General features: G+C 41.8%; 1 pseudogene; it reads left to right on the forward strand.

Moving 5' to 3' along the window:
* The first annotated feature begins 256 nt into the window (after positions 1-256).
* LOC113040351 (transmembrane protein 88B-like) overlaps positions 257-10,745 on the forward strand; it is a 16,208-nt pseudogene continuing 5,719 nt past the window's right edge.

Below are 10,745 nucleotides of genomic sequence, written 5' to 3' on the forward strand. Positions count from 1 at the left end.
TTCTCCAGCAATTGCACTGGCTTCCAGTAAAATATAGAGTTGAATTCAAAATCTTGCTACTCACTTATAAAGCACTTCATAATCTTGCACCACAATACCTTACTCAACTTCTCCAGGTTTATACTCCTTCACGTGCACTTAGATCTTCATCTTCAATTTCTCTTGTGGTACCTCGGATTCGACTTACTACTATGGGTGCCAGATCTTTTAGTCATGTTGCCCCCCGCCTATGGAACTCCCTTCCCTCGATGTTCGCAATAGCGATTGCTTGTTGACTTTTACAAAGCGTCTTAAGACATATCTTTTTATACAGGCTTTTTTATAATTTTTTTTTATTAAGACTTAAATCCACTTTATATGTATATGCTGTTTGTTTCTTGTTTGTTTTGTCTTATGCAGTGACCTGTATATTGCTTGTAAGGTGACCTTGGGTGTTCTGAAAGGCGCCATGAAATAAAATGCATTATTATTATTATTATTATTATTATTATTATTATTAACTAATCATAAAGTCAATTGGGATACATAATACAGCCTAATATAGGCCTACACTATTGTTCAAATCAAGTTCACGGATAATTGTGTGTGGATTTTTTTTTAATCATTATGATACTAAAATCATAACAAAGTAGGCTAAAAGGCTGCACCCTTATTTAAATGTCATCTTTCATTCCGAAATAGAAAATGGAGAGTCAACCCTTCTTCATCCGGTGAATATATTTTGGTTTGCGCAGTGTAATTCATAGAATTACTAAAACATAGCCTATTTTACCACCAAAAAGTTTTAAGTTTTTTTGTGTCACGTCTGGACCGTAACGCAAGTGTAGGCTATTTCACTCATATTAAATATATATTTACCCATATATTTTGATATTTTTCTAACGTCTGGACTGCTTTATTAAGGGAGTATATGGATATAGACGTTTCAATATATTAGTACTGCACACAGACGGAGGATGCGGGGCTTTAGTGATGAAGAAGCGCAGGTCGCCCTACACAGCTTCAACACCTGATTAACCATTAGGGCTGGTCACTTGCCCAGGGGCACAGGACATCTAAGGGCCCCGTCAAATACTATGTTAGATCACGTTATAAACGCAGTCCTCACTTTCCTAATTATATGCAGAAGCGATATGCCATATGAAACCGAAATCACACGAACCTGTGCTGTGCGATGTGAGAAGGCAGAAACGCGACACACCCCTTCCAACTTCCAGAGCTCTTCCCGTCCATCCAATGCTACCACATCTCTAAATTACTATTAGTATTATTTGAAGTTAACATTATTAAATACACCACAAAATACACCACAAAACTAGTTGAGGATAAAAAATTGGTATTATTGTAGCCTGTGAATTCGAGGCATTCTATGTTGCCCTCTCTCTTTTCCCTCTTTCACTGCTTTCGATCGCTTTCACTCCCTCTCGGGTTGCTATGGTACCTAATGTGGGTGGGAGTGGTCAGAAATTGGGAACAGGCAGGTTTATAGGCACCTGGGGTCCTCATGCCGGGAGCGATACATTGTAGTTAGCTGCTATGTGCCGTGTCAGAGTGCAGCAGTGCTTTGGGGTGCTGTTTGTAGCGCAAGGTATGTCCAAACAATATGTGTTGTATGACTAATTATTATTTGGGTTCAGTGCACTGAGCGAGATCTTATTGTTTTGATGGGTTAAGGGGTTGTAGAGTGCTTGCCAACGGCGCTATTGTTTGTGTGGGTGCACTCTTTCGAAACAACATGTTTGGAATGCCTAGACTGACGAGCGCAGAGGAGTGCTCCGTGACCTTGGGGAGATTGTGACGTACCGGAACACTGTTCACACAATCGCTAGATTGTAGGCAGGTATGTGATGGTTATGATTATGTATTTGGTTAAATGTGTAATGCAGTGTGTTATGATCTTTGCTGAAAGGGGTAAGGGTAGAGGACTTTATCTCTCAGTAATGTTATCGGTGTGGGTGCGTGTGTTTTATAGCTATATGTAATAGACTGACTTATTATGAATTTTAGGGGGGCATGGAGCTCTTAACTGAGTTTTCTTTGTTTGTATTTTAAGGGGCTGCCACAATTCGATTGTCGGCTGCTGTTCTCTCGAATGTGTGTAAATGTGTATGAATGTACAGGTGCTGTGTTTTTTTTTTTTGTTAGGCACGTTTCCGACTCTTTATTTATTTATTTATTTTTTTTCTCTTTCTCCCGCTACCCGGTGGATTGTAAAAGATTGATGTTAGTGAACTGATTGTGACCACCGGCTAGCGGTTTCCTTTTTTTTCTGTTGTTGTTTTGTTCTTTCCCCCTCCCTATTTATAGTCTTGGGGGGGATTGGGCCCATAGGATAGACAGGCTTATTAGGTTCTAGTCAGGTTTCCTTAGTGTTTCACCCATTTTGAACTGATGTGTGCAGTGTAGTGTTGTGATGTGTGTATCAAGTGGCATGATTGCTGTGGTTATGTAGGCTGAGTTTGTAGTGTTGGTTCTACCATAAGAGTGGTGTGCTTTAGTTCACTTGTGGTATTGAAACCTAGGCTTGGTCCAGCTTGTAACCCGGGGCCCGCCCTCCTATGACTTATCCCTTTGTCAAATTATGTATATTTTTTATTTTTTATTTACTGATAACCAAAAGCGACTGAATTTTAATTCAAGAAAAAATAAAGATTGTACTTTTCTACTTTGCTAAACAAAGCCTGTGCGTGTGCTCTTTTTGTAACCGAATCCCCTTGCCATTACGGGTTTGGTTCAAGGGGTGGTGTAGTTAGCATTGCCGTAGCCCTTCCGGGGGGGCTACATTATAATTGGTACAATTCCAGCATTATGGACGTGACATTTCAATGCATTTAATAGCCTACCAATATATTCAAACGCCTGTTTATATAGCCTAGCCTAATAAATGCGTCCAAACATTAGAAAAATATAAGTCTACACATGCGTTTTATATTTAATATGAGGGAAATACACATGCTACATGTGTGACAAACGTGACATGACCTGACAAAAAAAAAAAAAATCCAAATATTTTTTTGTAGGCTAATTCAGTGAATTACACAGCGCAAACTAAAAGTAGGCTAATACTAACCCCGGATGAAGAAGGGTCGGCTCTTCACAGAACATAAAATATAAATGTTCTTTTCTTTTTCGTGTTCGGATTTATGAGGGAAAAACAATGCGGGTGATTACTGCGCGAACATTTTCTCAAAATCTCTCCCTTTCTCCAAAGTGACAGATAAAATCTGTCACTTTTGACCCAAACAGGTTACTTTATGTAAATGTATTTATAATTTTTTTAATGGTTTCTAAACAAGTGTCCTTGGTAACTTTGGCCCAATGTAATCTTTGATAAACAGCTGTGCATGTTGCATCTGCTTATTTATTATAGTCAAAATAATCCAGCAATTATGTTTTGGATATCAATAATGAGGCATAGCTACAGGTCATAAATAACAAATAGACATTACAAAAATTTTATCATTAATAAGAATTTAAGTTAATGAAAACATCAAAAAACAAAGAATAAATGTATTTATTTTTTTATGAAGATTAGGCTATTAATGGAACTGTCATTTTTGACTGGGAACAAAAAATTGTTTAACATGACATTGAACACAAAAGGGTTAAACGAAGAGATGGGTCTTCCCCTCTCCTACAAAAACAGCGTGCCTTTTGTCTGACAACTGTCAATGCGTGAACATGTTTACATTTAGGCTATTTCAATAGGTTTTTTCAGTCAGTTAACAAATAGCATGCATATAGACTATTAATTGTAGAGGCTAACAAATACAGTGTGGGTAAACTCTTAATTTGAAAAATAATGAATGCATTTCCTGCCAATCAGATTTAGCACCACCCACAGGGGACAATCGAAATATCAAGTGGTATTTCTGATTTCCGTGCAAGAACGGGTAAACCAAAAATCAAGTCATAATTTCTTTTTTTCGTTTTCCTAAAAAAACGGAAAAAGGAGCCGTTTTCTCTTTTTTCCGTTTTTATATGTGAAAGCAAAAACAAATGAACGAACGATACCCGGACCGTGCAGGGTGGGTGATATCAGAAATTATTTTGTGGGCTCTGCGTAGTGTCCGTTTGTGGTAGAGTGATTCAAGGGATGGTAGGGGTGAACCAATGACTTTGGATGCTCTGTTGATGATGCGCTGTAATTTCTTCCGGGAAAGTGTCAAGACTGCCAAACCAAACTGTGATGGATGTTTGTGCGCACGTTGGATGTGCCATAAAACCGTGGCCTTGATTCTGGCACCACCTGGTGTTCCCGGGTAACTCCGTGTTTGTTGTTTTGTGTATTTTATATTCAAGTGTGTGTGTGCAATGGAGTTTGATTGAAATTGAGTCTGTTTCAGTTCAAGTTGCTTCATTGTATTTTACTTGGGTTTTGTTTTATTAACCAATTTATTCAGTTTATATTATTTGGGTTGGTTATATTTCTTTGTCTTGTTTCACATTGATGCTGCTCTATTAATAAGTTGAGATTGTGGTTTATTTTTGTTCTTTCTTTGGTTTATTTGGTTGATGTAGAGTGGGTTTAAATTGTACTTTTGGTTTTGATCGGTTTGAAGTGTTTTTTTTTATTTTGTTTTATCATGGAGCTGTGAAATGTGTTATGTTAAGACATAATTCCAAAGAAAGAAACCTCATTGTTTAGTTTCTGTTTTTGTGAACTTTTTTTGTGTGTATTAGACTTTTTTTCTGTCTTTGGCCGGTGTAGGAGTGGCTGGCTCAGGTGTATTGATTAACGAAGCCCATTGGGCTAATTCATTCACATTGATTAACATGTTTTTATTGTTGTTGAGCTCAAGATGTTTTAATTGAGAAATAAAATTGTAGCCTGTGGTTAGGTCTCTGCTTGTTCTTTTCATTTAGTTGAAAGCCTGTTATCGGGGAGGCTTCAAAATTGGGGTCTTGAGTACGGGCCTTACTAGTGTATGTTGATCGAGTCATTCGGTCACAAGTGGCGTAGTCGGCAGGGTTAAGTGACAAGCAGAGACTGCCACCCATAGAAATTTTTTATTTTATTTTTTTTTCTGTTTGTGGTGTTTCTTTACAGCAAAGCAGCAGCTGGTAAGATGCCGACAGGAGAGTGATAGTGGAGGAAATTTGGGTTAAGTGGTAAAGTTAACTGTCTTTTCTTAATTTTCTCTCCCTGTCTGTCTGGTGGGGGTAACTTGTAGACATGGAGGTTGAATTGGAGGAGTTGCGAAGACAGGTGCAGTCATTGAGGGGAGAAAATGAGCGGTTGCACCAACAACAGGCAAGCCAGGCTATGGGAGCTGCGGGCCCTTCAACTGTGAATGTTCTACCTGCTCCCAGCCCCATAGTTGAACGAGTGGTTTATGTCCCTAGGGAACGGAGGGGCCGTATATTTAGTGGTAGAGGGGAAGACAATGTGTTTGAGTGGGTGGAGGAAATACAAGCTTGCTTGCGGGTCCGACATCTGCCTCTGGCTGAACAGACCTTATTTATTTTTGATCATCTAGAGGGTCTTGCTAAGAATGAGATTAGGGCAAGGGAAGATAGTGAAATGCCAGAACAGGTCTTTTCCATCTTAAAGGAACTTTATGGGTGTCCACAGTCCTATATTGCCTTGCAGCAAAACTTCTTTTCCCGTAAACAGCTTGAGGGAGAGTCTTTGCAAGAGTATTCTCATGCCCTGTTTGCACTAATGGATAAGGTGGTACAGCAGGCTCCAGGAGTTATGACTAATTCAGTGATTTTATTGAGAGACCAGTTTGTAGAGCATGTGCTGGATAGTGGTTTGCGGCGGGAGCTCAAACGTTTTGTTCGATTGAACCCTGACTCCACCCTCTTGAATGTTCGTAAAGAAGCCATTAGATGGGTGGATGAGGGGTTTCATTATGAGATAAAGGAGAGGAGTCATTCAGTCCCAGCTTCCTCTGCTCTTCAGTATAGAGTACAGGGACAGATAGATTCCTCTGACCCATCGGAAGTTAATGTTTCAGAGCTCACGGAACTGAAGAGAATGATGAGGGCCCAGCAGGTTCAACTTGATGAACTGACTCAAAGTTTACGGCAACTGCAGTCTTCAAGTGTAGGAAGCCATCCAAGGCGGCTTGGCCCTATCATTTGTAGAAGATGCAATCAGCCTGGGCATATTGCTCGGAATTGTACATTAGGACAGACTCGGCTTGGGGATCAGCAGGCTCGTTTATCACATGTTAATATCTTGCATCCTAATGGGCAGGCGGAAAACTGCAACCCTCTGAACTGATGAGCCACAGTTCAGAAGGGATTGGACCTGGCTCTGTGGCTCATGCCCCCATTAGTAATGGATCTTCCACTTTGTTGGGTAAGTGCCCCTCTGTCATAGTTAATATGGGTGGGGTTGAGGTTCCATGCTTATTGGATACAGGCTCTATGGTAACCACTGTTACAGAGAGCTTCTTCCTGGCACATTTTGAACCCTGGGGTAAGGAAAGGTTGAATGACTGTGGATGGTTGCAGCTTCAGGCTGCTAACGGTTTGTCTATCCCTTTCATAGGATACCTGGAGTTGGATTTTGTTATTTTGGGTAGGCACATTCACACCTGGCGCCGATACAGGATGGCTGCCTCCGTGACGTGCTCTGCATATGTTTTTGTGTTTTTGTTAGTTTGTCCTGTCTTTAGTTATATTCCTGCCATCAGTTTCACCAGGGATGAACTGCTGAACATTCGGCAGAACGCACCACAAGATGTTTTTCCGGATTTCAATTATTCAGACGTTTTAGTGAACGTTGTTATCGGAGGAGCAGCAGCGCTGATCAAGCGCTTCAGGACGCGCAGACGGGGGAAGCGAGCGGGAGCGCTCGTCAGACTCAGGAAGCGCGGATTTCGAACGCCGTTGCCTAGCATCCATCTGGCAAATCTCCGCTCTCTACCCAACAAAACGGACGAACTCCTTCTGCTTTCTCGGACAAATAAGGATTTCACACACTCTGCTGCTCTGTGTTTCACGGAAACCTTGCTGAATGACACCATACCGGACAGCGCGCTCCATCTGCCGGACTTTCAGCTGTTTAGAGCGGATCGCGACGCAGAATCAACGGGGAAATCGTGTGGCGGCGGGACATGCTTTTACATCAATGAACGGTGGTGTACAGATGTAACTGTGTTAAAGAAGACGTGCTGCTCAAATCTCGAAACACTCTTCATTAACTGCAAGCCGTTCTATTCGCCGCGGGAGTTTCACTCCTTCATTCTGGTCAGTGTTTACATCCCTCCGCAAGGGCACGTGAGCTCAGCTTTAAAGAAACTCGCTGATCAGATTACAGACACAGAACAACAACACCCGGACTCTGTTTTAATAATTCTCGGGGACTTTAATAAAGCCAATCTCTCCCGTGAACTGCCAAAATACAGACAGCATGTTACATGTCCCACAAGAGACAGTAATATATTGGATCACTGTTACACCACAATAAAGGATGCATTTCACTCTGTTCCACGAGCAGCTTTGGGACGTTCTGATCACCTTCTGGTTCATCTTATACCGTCCTACAGGCAGAAACTAAAATCAGCTAAACCTGTATCAAGGACTGTAAAAAGATGGACTAATGAAGCAGAGCAGGATTTACAATCTTGTTTTGACCTCACTGATTGGAGTGTTTTTGAAGCTGCTGCCACCGATCTGGATGAACTCACAGAGACCGTAACATCATATATCAGTTTCTGTGAGGATATGTGTATTCCTACAAAGTCTCAACTAATTTACAACAATGACAAACCGTGGTTCACTGCAAAACTCAGACAGCTCCGTCAGGCCAAAGAAGATGCTTACGTGAAGGGGGACATTGTCTTGTATAAACAGGCTAAATACACACTGGAAAAAGAGATCAAAGTGGCAAAGAGGAATTATTCTGAAAAAATAAGGACTCAGTTCACTTCCAACGACTCTGCATCAGTGTGGAAAAGTTTAAAGAAGATCACCAATTACAAGACACCACCCCCCAGCACTGTAGAGAATCAACGACTGGCAGACGATCTGAACGAGTTTTACTGCAGGTTTGAAAGAACACCCATCACCTGCCCTGAACGCCTCCCCACACAACCATTCACACCCTTCACAACTCCTGCAACCAGCCCTGAATGCCTCTCCAAACTACCGTTCACACCATTAACAGCTCCTGCAACCCATCCTGAACACCTCTCCAATCAAGCACTCTCACCATTCTCACCTCCTGCATCCCCCCTCTCCCCCACACCTGCAATTCAGATCAGCGAGGATGCGGTGCGCCAGGTCTTCCGGAAGCAGAAAAGGAAAAAAGCACCAGGCCCAGATTGTGTTACACCAGCCTGTCTGAAATCCTGTGCTGACCAGCTGGCCCCCATCTTCACACAGATCTTCAACAGATCGCTGGAGCTGTGCAAAGTCCCTTCATGCTTCAAACGTTCCACCATCATCCCCAACCCTAAGAAACCCAAAATTCAGGAATAAATGACTACAGGCCTGTGGCTCTAACGTCTCTAGTCATGAAGTCATTTGAGAAACTGGTGCTGGCCCACCTGAAGGACATCACTGGGCCCTTGCTGGATCCTCTTCAGTTTGCCTACAGAGCAAACAGGTCTGTGGACGATGCAGTAAACATCGGACTGCATTATGTTCTGCAACACCTAGACAGACCGGGGACTTATGTGAGGATCCTGTCTGTGGACTTCAGCTCGGCCTTTAACACGATCATCCCAAACCTTCTCCTGCCCAAACTAAATCAGCTCTCCGTGCCCACCTCCATCTGTCAGTGGATCAACAGCTTCCTGACAGACAGGCAGCAGCTAGTGAGGCTGGGAAAATACACATCCAGCACCCGTACAATCAGCACCGGAGCTCCCCAGGGCTGTGTTCTCTCCCCACTGCTCTTCTCCCTGTACACCAACGATTGCACATCTAAGGACCCCTCTGTCAAGCTCCTGAAGTTTGCAGACGACACCACACTCATCGGCCTCATTCAGGACGGTGACGAGTCTGCTTACAGACAGGAGGTAAAAGAGCTGGCTGTCTGGTGCACTCTCAACAACCTGGAGCTTAACACCCTCAAAACAGTGGAGATGATCGTGGACTTCAGGAGAAACCCCCCTGCACTCCCCCCACTCACCATCATGAACAGCCCTGTGACTGCAGTGGAGTCATTCAGGTTCCTGGGCACCACTATCTCTCAGGACCTGAAGTGGGACATTCACAATGGGTCTCATTCATGAAACACGAGCAGAACGAATTTTTGTGTAAATCGTGTGTAAAGTGGTTCTGGCGTAAATTTTCGGATTCATTAAAATGTTCGTATTTTCCAAATGTTAGTTGGTACGAAAGAAATCTACACCTGCTCCCAGCCACGCGTAAATAGTGCGTTTAACATCTGAACATTTTGCTCATTAATACGGCTGCATTTTAATTCACCTTAATCGGGTACATATTTACACAGCATTTTAAAAAAAAAAATTTATATAAAGTAATTACATACGGTTTTTCTTTTTACTTTTATTATGAGACTAGCCTAGTAGTATGTAGATATGCTCGATGATGATGGTGGTCCTCCTCCAGTTTGAATACGATTTTTTCGAAGTGAACTAATTTGTTTTTTTGCTGTCAAGCTTCATGTCAAACCATATCTTTTCACTTCTGGGACTGTTCGATTAACAGAGGAAACTCCATTAACAGCATCTGTAATATGCTGCCAAGCTTCCTTTTTTTAGGACCTGATACGCCACTATGTATGCTTGAAAATAAAATGTGGCGTTTTGAATGAACTTCTGATAATAAAACTTCAATTTCTGCAGCTGAGAAATTGTTATTTTTCATTCGCTTTTGAGAAGACACGTTGAAATCCTTCATTTGGTGTCATAATATGATGCTCATATATAGTTGTCTGTCGGATTTAATGGGCGGGATTTATGGTAATTGAGAATGAGCGTGCACGCGCGTCCCATTTACGACTGATTGGAATTCATTAACACACACACAGATTTCACTATCACATCTGACGTTTACGAAGTATTTGTGAATCAGGAGAAGAGTTTTCGGGAAGGTCTCTTTACGCGCAAATCACTCCCATATTTACTCATATATTTACGAATGTTTCATGAATGAGACCCATTGACTCCATTGTGAAAAAGGCCCAGCAGAGGTTGTACTTCCTTCGCCAGCTGAGGAAGTTTAACCTGCCACAGGAGCTGCTGAAACAGTTCTACTCCACCATCATTGAATCCATCCTCTGCACTTCAGTAACTGTCTGGTTCAGCTTAGCTTCTAAATCTGACCTCAGAAGACTACAGAGAGTAGTCCGGACTGCTGAGCGAATCATCGGTTCAACTCTCCCATCTATTCAAGAACTGTACTTATCCAGAGTGAGAAAAAGAGCTGTTAAAATCACTCTGGACCCCTCACATCCAGCACACTCCCTCTTTGAACTGTTGCCATCTGGTCGACGCTAGAGAGCACTGAGCACTAGAACGACCAGACACAGGACCAGTTTCTTCCCTCAGGCAATCCATCTCATGAACAGCTGATAATAACTGCCAACACACTACACTTTATATTTATATACACATACACTTATTTATCTAACACACATACTTAGTATACACTTAAATTTTGCACATAATATACATGTACATACATAACTGCATTTTGTAATATACCTGCCTATAATTGTCAATTTGTATTTTGTCATTCACTATCTACTTATTTGTATTTTTTATTCTTTTATTATGTGTTTTTTGTTCTGTCTCTATCATTCTGTTGTACTGCGGAGC

The sequence above is a fragment of the Carassius auratus genome, chromosome 22 (genome assembly GCF_003368295.1).
Source record: "Carassius auratus strain Wakin chromosome 22, ASM336829v1, whole genome shotgun sequence".
Lineage (NCBI taxonomy): Eukaryota > Metazoa > Chordata > Actinopteri > Cypriniformes > Cyprinidae > Carassius > Carassius auratus.